Source organism: Procambarus clarkii, chromosome 49, assembly GCF_040958095.1.
Source record: "Procambarus clarkii isolate CNS0578487 chromosome 49, FALCON_Pclarkii_2.0, whole genome shotgun sequence".
NCBI lineage: Eukaryota > Metazoa > Arthropoda > Malacostraca > Decapoda > Cambaridae > Procambarus > Procambarus clarkii.
Window position 1 is genome coordinate 19,491,884 of NC_091198.1, and position 9,789 is coordinate 19,501,672.

Below are 9,789 nucleotides of genomic sequence, written 5' to 3' on the forward strand. Positions count from 1 at the left end.
TGTAGGGCAGTGTCGTCAGTTCTGAGGTAAAATCTTGATATACCTCAAGAAGTTGGACAAGAGGGTTGAAGCTCTAGAAAAATTAGCTTGACAAACAGATGGGGTATAGTAGGGAATGAAACGGAGGGAAAGAAAGTAAGGAAGATGGAGAATCACTGACGGAAGAATCTCAGGAAAATTAACACAATCGACTTGAGAATGGTCCAGGACGGACCGAAACGTCGTCGTCCCTTCACCTTCTAGTGTGTGGTCTGGTCAACAGGAAAATTAACTCTCCACTAGTGATGGCAGTGTCCACCCCAATGTGGTGGAAAATGTTGCCAGAAAAGTTCGGGAAAAATGGTTTAAAAAACAGAAGCTGAAGACATAATTAAGAATAGCATTACCTTTGATTGTACGAGATGCACAGTACACTCGTGTTGAGCAAGAAGTTTTAAGATGTTGAGTGTCCAAGGTACTATTGCTTCTTAATGAATTACCAGACAACGGCAAATTTAAGTCTGAGAACATAGAGGGAAAAATTACTACATCTACTTTACATTCCTCCCAGGATGGTGTTAATCGTTTCTGTGGCAATACAATGCATTCTTGGAGAACGTCATACTTTCTAACTTTACAACATGGGGATCTCAGACACGCTCCCTTATTATGCTTTCACATGCATTGTTCATTCTTCCCACTTTTTTTAATCGAGAGGATTATTTCATTACCTCCCTCACGCCTCATTAATCTAATCCCCAAGGCTACATCTCCGAAATTCTATCCCCAATACTTTGTAAGTTCAACTTCATCCTCATTATCTCAATCATATCATTTCTTGGGGATCCTAAGATTATCATTTTGCATCTACTCCAACGTGTTTAGTCTGCCTTTACCGGAACAAGAAATGAGAGGTACAACATAATAAATCTCACAGTATACCAGGTGATTACTATTGGAATGTGAAATAAAAAATATGATTAATATTTGTGTACTGTATGGATTTGTGAGCCCCTTGAGGGGCCGTAAATAAACGAGGGTAGAGATAGCCTAAGCTACTCTATCCTTTTGATATGATTAATGAAGATTAAACCACCGAAGAGGTGGCATGGACACGAAGAGCCCGTGAGAGATATTGAGATGTCTTGCATTATCTCAATATACTTACTTGAACCTGATTCAAATGATGGGAAGGTTTTCCCACTTGTACGACAAGGCTCGGGCTGAGGTTAATTCCAGATTTGTGAATAGTTTATCAAGCGCCGGAATAGAGAGGTCATACGGTGCAGTAGCACCTCCACAGATCCTCCAGTATCAGCTATTGATACTGGTAAGGGCTCCAAAGGGCCACCACCTACCGGCTATTCATGCCCGTGCCATCTCTTGGGTGGCTTAATCTTCATCAATCAAGAGGTCATAAGTGGCGAATAAACATGACATTCATCTAACCTTCGGGTTCGGTTTAGAGGTTGTAGAAACGTCTTTAAGTCTCTACGACGTCTCTACAACCATTAAATGAAACAGATAAAAAGGCTGTATGGCGCACCAATGAAACAAGACATCTTACCCATGGAGATGGGGTAAGGGGCCGACAGCCTATCTATGGAGAATAGCATCTTTTTTTTATAAAGAATTCATAACCTAAACGCCAAATGGAAGCAAAGCTGACGACTTTTATACTATTCAAGTTCAAGTATGTTTATTGAGACAAGATAGAACTACATTTCAAAAGGATAAAGTAGCTTAGGCTATTTCTACCCCCCCTTTCATACTATTAAGTTTATTCGTAATAATATACAGTGTGGGTACCCACCGGGGCAGGCAGCTGGGAGCAGCGTGTGGAGGGCACCTGTAACAAAGGAATGAATGACCTTGTTTGACTTCCGCTACCGTGTGTTGGTGGGCACGCAGGCACCAGCCACTCTCGTCTCCTTTGTTGTTGTTGTTGTTATAGATTCAGCTACTCGGAACAAGTTCCCAGCAGCACGGGCTATGGTGAGCCCGTAACTTACCTGGCACAGGAGCGGGGCAAGTAGCACGGGCTATGGTGAGCCCGTAACTTACCTGGCACAGGAGCGGGGCAAGTAGCACGGGCTATGGTGAGCCCGTAACTTACCTGGCACAGGAGCGGTGCCTGTCGTTCCCTTTGAAAATAATATCCTTTAAACCCAAGGCTTACCAGCTAATAAATACATTACAGATGCAAATGATATCAAGTTATCGAACTTACAGAAGCATTATAAGTATGAGAATTGCCGAAGAGGAAAACCTTACACTACAAAAGCACTATTACCATCAGATCAAACCCCCCAAAAAATCTGAGGCGACAGAAAGGTTATTATTTCCGATATGTCATCAACACACACTGGTGTTATCGAGTTGACATCTGACCACGAATTCAATTAATTCATGTCCATTATAATATACAAGTGGAGATTGTTGGTTAAATATATATTATTAAGTACGGGTTAGGTCATATTTACGTCCAAAACGAAGTAGGTTATCTTCAAGATTATATAAACAATCTTGCTTCTAAATAAAATAGATAGGATTGTTGTTGTTTTAGATTCAGCTACTCGGAACAAAAAAAACCAAGTAGCACGGGCTATGGTGAGCCCGTAGTGGATTTACCTGGCACAGGAGCGGGGCTGTAACTGCTAAACATGATTTATGCATAAATGTCGAGGTGTCGGCTAGTCTATGTTCACATAAAACAAATGAGCTGTCGCTGTTATAACCATGGAGACAGTTACAGCCCCGCTCCTGAACCAGGTAAGTCCACCACGGGCTCGCCATAGCCCGTGCTACTTGCAACTATTTCTTCAGAGTAGCCGAATCTTATTAAACAACCAATGACGAAGCGTTTAGTCATATTCAACAGATTATCAACATCCGCCCACACTGCCTCTACGACCAGTTTCATCAACAAACAATAAAGGTCTGGTTTTTGTTTGTTGTCATCGGTAACAAAAAAGTCATTTTCCGTGTCAAGCAAGTTACACACTCACGCACTTTTAGCGGACAACAAAATGAATAAAACCATTATTTTATACAACCTGTTCATCTGACGGTAAACATAAATTAACGCAAATTTCTACAAATGTTTCTGTTCAACTTAAAGCAGCAGAAAAAACTTTAAAAACATCAATTTATACGCCAAACACTGCCTTAGTTACAGACATCAATCCCAAAACTTGGATAAAGGTTACCATTGCAACCTCTTTGTAAAATGTGAAAAACTGAATGAAATTCACCCCATACACACACACGACACTAAGACGAATCCATTTAATAAGCTGTGTCGACTACATCAGTCCTGGTAATGGACTTATATCAGAAAGATCTTCACTACACGGTGAATAACTCGACACTCGCTTACCCTACAGCTGAATTTCACTAAACAATCCGCTTGGATCGCCACACATGCCACTCACCTCATATATAACACCGAGAATGTATGGCCAAGACGCTGCTAAGCTGCACTAGGTACCATGTGAAAATTCCCAGGCACAAGAAACACAAGATATGTGCGAGATAAAGGCAGTACACGAGAGAGCAGGAGCGCACACCCTCCACCACCGGCGTCCAGCTCGCTACTGACGACACCCACACCCAAACGTAAACATTCCACTGGCCTGCCAGGCTGGGACGGGTGATCCCTCTCAGGCTGGGACGGGTGATCTCTCCCAGGCTGGGACGGGTGATCTCTTCCAGGCTGGGACGGACCACGGGACGAGAAGGACGTGATGGGACGGGTGGACGAGAGAGTGATCAAAAAAAGGAGTACGCTTTGGAGTGCATGAAGCTACATTGACAAGGAGGAATGTGGAGGAAGAGACAGGCCACAGACGAAGGGGCTGCCTGAAACGCAATGCGTGTTAGTGGCTTGGCAAGAATGTAAAAACACCAATGTTATGTACTCTCACAAACCCAATGTACCTTCTTGTATATATAAATAAATAAATACAAAGTAGGGACGGGCTACGTACTGACGGAACAAGGACAGATGGAGTGGAGGACGCCAAGCGAACACCAAAGACTTATGATCCGATATTTCCGTCGAAATTTTATCTTGTCTTTCAATACTTAGGAAGGAGAGCGAGAGAGGGGGTCTCTGTGAGCCCCGGTAGAGACTAATCACCTGGTGAGAACAGTAAGTGGCTGAACTGCGCCATCATCCCACTAATGACTAGTAAAACAATCTTTCTAAGTAAGATTGTATACTACTGATACATAACTTTCCATACGGATGACACCAACAACAAATTATTTTTTACTTTTTTTTTACTGAGGTGTTTACAGGAGCGGACGACTTCTGACTCCTGTTAGGAGACTGAGGGCTTCCTCTTCCCATAGCTCATGCTAAGTCTTTGCCAGTTTTCCCTGGAACACAACCCGCCAATTGGTTTACAGTCAAGTACCCAATTACAACTGGGTGAACAATAAATTATTTCTAGATGTACAGAGCTATGGACATATGAGCAACAGTTAAATAAGACGACACAAAGCAGCTCGAGCAATAACAGTGAACGAGTTCTAACAATGTTGAATACTTTGAGCAACAGTCCTCTACAGTGATCAACAGTCCTCTACAGCGAGCAACAGTCCTCTACAGTGAGCAACAGTCCTCTTACAGTGAGCAACAGTCCTCTACAGTGAGCAACAGTCCTCTACAGTGAGCAACAGTCCTCTAACAGTGAGCAATGAAGTCATCAAGCCAGGGAGCAGGGAGGTAGTCAGGTTGAGGTGGGGGTCACACCCTTTGTCTCGTCTGGTAATCCATCGTAAATCCTCAGTGATCTACTCCTGCTGCACGGGTCATTAGGGGCGTAATCCACGACAATCCCCACCCGGTATATTGCTGAAGGTATACGAGCACCCGTCAACTAGTATGGTCCTGTCAACCGGTTGATCCGGCTGGTCCTGTCAACCGGTTGATCCGGCTGGTCCTGTCAACCGGTTGATCCGGCTGGTCCTGTCAACCGGTTGATCCGGCTGGTCCTGTCCACCGGTTGATCCGGCTGGTCCTGTCAACCGGTTGACCCGGCTGGTCCTGTCAACCGGTTGATCCGGCTGGCCCTGTCAACCGGTTAAACCGGCTGGTCCCCCTATTATTTGGACCCCATGGAGGTGGTGGTGGAGTGGTTCCAGCACCAGGTGGTTCTATAGAGCCAGCAGCAGGTGGTTCTAGAACCAGCAACAGGTGGTTCTACTGAGACTGGTTGCAAGTGGTAGATACGGTTTATGTGGCAGTTGAATTGAAACATTATTTCGTGTCGAGGCAACACTAAATTCATGTTATTCCAAGGAGGAGGTGGAATAGGAGGAATAGGAAGTGGAGGAGGTTGGAGAGAGGCAGGCTCGTCGCCCAGGTTAACATACTGCTTGCTATTGATTTACCTCCTCTCTCTCTCTCTCTCTCTCTCCTTCCCGCCCTCAGAAGAGGCCAAGATCAGAAGGGAGATGAAGAGAGAATGGTAAGCCTACATCTCTCTCTCTCTCTCTCTCATTATCCAATTAGTCTAGTATTTCTCTCTCCGTTTCACTTGAGTACAGGTGGAGAGACCGGAGCGCCGCATGACAGACTGTGGGGGGGGGGGGCAAGACTAGTCAGTATTCACGGACTGTGAGACGTCGAGTGTCTGTGGCTGGCGACACAGACTCGTCCAGGTTCATGCTGAGGCCTGTCTGTGTCATCGTATCTCAATATTCTTATCATAAATACACCCGGGTTATGCTTTTAGCTTGTCCCGTCAACAACAATCACCCTTACCAACAATAACAATCGACCTCACCAACAACAACACTGGGGGGTGGTGGAGGGCAGCAGATGATGATGGTTGCTTAAAAGTTGCCAAGAATCTATTACCAGCTGTTGCAATAAGAACTTATTGACCATAATACTCATCAGCAAAGAACTGATGCTAATAAGGGAACCACTCTGATGGTAAACAGAGACGTGGTTTGGATAATTTGATGCTGAGCTCAGGAGACTGTCAGACAGGGCAAGTACGCAGTTACAACCAGTCATTTGGGCCTAAAACCTGCCCGTGGCTCGTCCTCACAACACCTGCGTTGTGGTATGTGTTTGACCACATAACACAACATATGCACTCATGTAGGTATTGTGGTCATTGGTCAGACGCATACAACACTTAAACCTATGCAGGAATGAATGAATGTATGTATTAATGAATGCAGGAATGAATGAATGCATGTATTAATGAATGATTCCATTGTAAAAATATTTTCTACCACAGACATGGCCATGAGCTAAAAAAAAATTACCCATTTTGGGGCTCGAATCCATTCTTGGGTATCAGTCAATCTTACTCAACAAGCTTAGTAATCCGTCATAAATACGACGTACTGGGTTAAGTTAAAGCAGAGTAATATTGACGAAAGATGAGGTGTTGCGAGGGAAATAGCCTAAGATATATCTGATGCAGTTTAGGCTACAAAGTGTGAAGCTACCGCATCCCTTGTTATAAAGGGTAGTCTGGGTTATATGGATAGATAGGCGTGTCGGGGGAGGGTTGAGGGGTGTATAGGGGTTGGATAGGGACGAGAGGGACAGGGGATAGGAGCAGGTGGGGAGGGAGAGGGATCAAGGAAGAGGAGGAGGGCTTCCTCTTTAATGTCAGGGGTGAGGTGCGTTGCGCCTTGCTCGGCCTGCAGCCTATCTCCATGCACACCTTCAGCTTCCTGTACAACACACACTGGAGGTACACACACAGCTCTTTACACTGCCTACGTGAGACCAGTCTTAGAGTATGCAGCCCCATCATAGAGCCCCCACCTGAAGAAACACATAAGGAAACTGGAAAAGGTTCAGACGCTTGCGACCAGGCTCGTCCCCGAGTTGCGAGGGATGGGGTACGAAGAGCGACTGGAGGAACTGAACTTGACGACGCTAGAAAAAAATGAGGGAGCAGGGAGATATGATAGCAACATACAAAATACTTAGGGGATTGACAGAGTGGAAATATACGAAATGTTCACACTGAATACTAACAGAACGAGGGGACATAGGTGGAAGTTGGAAACTCAGATGAGTCACAGAGATGTTAGAAAGTATTCTTCTAGCGTGAGAGTAGTGGGGAAATGGAATGAACTAAAGGAACAGGTTGTGGAAGTAAAGTCTGTTCATAGCCTTAAAACTAGGTATGATAGAGAAGAACAGGAGTCATTGTTTTAAACAACCGGCGGCTAGAAAGGCGGGATCCAAGAGCCAATGCTCGATCCTGCAGGCACAAATAGGTGAGTATAAATAGGTAAATACCCTTTATCAGATCCAAATAAAGATATAACGAGAACCCGAAAAGGTTTGTAAATTTGCTAACTGGATAGATCGTACGTAAAATCTGGGCACAAGAGCTGAAGCTCCACTCCCCAGCAAGCCTAAGGAGGAAAGGACACTGGTCGTTTACCTTCCGAGAACAACCAACAGGGTCCGATACGAACATATATATACAGGTCACGATTCAACAACCAATTACGAATTTACTTACGACACCTGTACATCTTTCAACAACCATAACGGCTTTTATTTATATTTATTAAACAGTATACGAGCTTCGATGTTTCACAACCCAAGTCTATTATTATTATAAACAATCATCTCAGTGCTTCGGTACTCATAAACTATTTAATAAATGTAAACTAAGCCGCCTTGATTGTTGAAAGATGCACAGGTTTCGTAAGAGTTCTTAAATGTTTGATGAATCGTGGCCCGATAAGCAAACATTCGTACCACCAATAGTATTAACGTTTAGTGAAGGGTGTTGGTGGCTGGGCTCCAGCTCCTCGTCCCTCTGGTGATCAATTTGGTCCCTAACGCGATTATTGGATGAACCGCAACCCGTTGTAAATGGGAGCGCCAGCTGAAACCTTTCAATAAATACAGAACCGCATAGTTTAATTCATTTATTGTGAAGAGAGAGAGAGAGAGAGAGAGAGAGAGAGAGAGAGAGAGAGAGAGAGAGAGAGAGAGAGAGAGAGAGAGAGAGAGAGAGAGAGAGAGAGAGAGAGAGAGAGTGAGTGAGTGAGTGAGTGAGTGAGTGAGTGAGTGAGTGAGTGAGTGAGTGAGTGAGTGAGTGAGTGAGTGAGTGAGTGAGTGCATGAGTGTCAACAGAGCCTGGGCGGGAGTAACCATAGCAACGCTGGCCCCGCGCCACACCACCACTAATTAACTAATCTGTATACACCACCACTCACTCATTTCAGCTGTAATTTCCCCCTCGCACATTTCCACTCATCACTGCCGATGTTTAATTTAATTAAAATAATGTTAAGCAATCATCACGCAGGCGAGGAGTCACAATAACGTGGCTGAAATATGTTGACCAGACCACACACTAGAAAATGAAGGGGCGACGACGTTTCGGTCCGTCCTGGACCATTCTCAAGTCGATTGTGAATTGTCACATGGTAAATGATCACAACGTCTAATCAAACGTTCGATTAGACCTTGAGACGTCCCTGTACTGGGAGGTCGACGCCCCCTGCAAAGGGAGGTCGATGCCCCCTTTACCGGGAGGTCGATGCCCCCTATACCGGGAGGTCGACGCCCCCTGCGCTGTGACCGCCCATGAGCGTGTCTCTCTTAGGCGTGGGTGCTATGGCGGGTGTGTGTATTAACGCCCATCAACTTTATACCAAGAAATCACAAACAGACACCAGCTAGACGTATGGAACTCTACCCCCAGTGGTAAAGTCATCAAAATAAATGAGGAATAATGTTGGTGTTGGGAACCATCCTTGAAGGTCTTGTTTTTTCTACCCAACACCAGTCACACTTATCGCCTCTGTCTGCTACTGTTTCCTGTTTGTTAGGTACTCAGTCGCCAATATCATCAAGCTCTTCCTGGCAACTCCTGATACTTGTAATTGTCTTTATGCGGAACTGCGTAAAAAAATGATAGCCTGGAAACTACGTAATTTGCCCATTCTTATCTCTACTGCCTAATTTGTTAATTTATCCTAGAACGTAGACGAGGAGTCACAATAACGTGGCTGAAATGTGTTGACTAGAAAGACACTAGAAAGTGAAGGGACGCCGACATTTCGGTCCGTCCTGAACCATTCTCAAGTCCATTGTGTCGACTAGCACTCCAGTAGGGTTCTTAGGCATAATTTCCCTCTCTAATAAGTGTCAAGTACACTAATGAAGTGTGCTTGACACTTCTTAAACAAACAAAATTTTGTCTAGTTGTTCTACTATTCTTTAATATTTAAGGTACTTTTTTCATAGCAAACTTGTCAGCGGTACTGGTCTGGGCTTAGGACTTGACTGACCCCTCTTATGTTTATTAGAGCAGCCAGAGGAGCGTCCCTGACGAAGCCAGTTAAACTAGTCGTCTGGTGAAAAACTCGATGCACTAGAATATGGCATAATATACTGGTGCAGTGAGTATTATGCCATATGCCCAAGGAGAGGTCCCAAGATTGGGTTGTATTAATGCCGACAGGTTTTGGGTTTGAAATATGTATGTGGCGCAGTTGATGAGGTGGCCCATCTCTTAGTCAGTCAGGTTAAACATTGTTGTTTCTGGTCAGAAAGTGGATAGGTGACAGGACAGCCTCGCCTTTGGTTAGGAACGTGAATAAACAAGATAGGATTAATTCTTGTTCCGGTCAATGATATACCTCATTAACTGCATTAACTAGGTAGTTCAAGTTAACTACTGGCTTAAAATACTCACGCATTAACCACCCAGCAGAACTATTAACTCAACCATTTAGTATGCATGTTGAATTATAATGATTTATACTTAGTCCAGGATATTAATATAACTTATTGAATTAAAT

At 44.3% G+C, this 9,789-nt stretch overlaps 1 protein-coding gene across 2 annotated transcripts in view; it reads right to left on the reverse strand.

Moving 5' to 3' along the window:
- The window catches only part of LOC138351343 (guanine nucleotide exchange factor for Rab-3A-like), an 87,926-nt gene extending 84,349 nt beyond the window's left edge, over positions 1 to 3,577 (reverse strand). The window contains exon 1 of one of the 2 annotated variants that reach the window (XM_069303095.1): positions 3,414 to 3,577. The gene's annotated coding sequence lies outside the window, so the exon portion shown is untranslated. The remainder of the gene's footprint in view (positions 1 to 3,413) is intronic. The other variant, XM_069303094.1, reaches the window with a different exon arrangement.
- Positions 3,578 to 9,789: the final 6,212 nt, after the last annotated feature.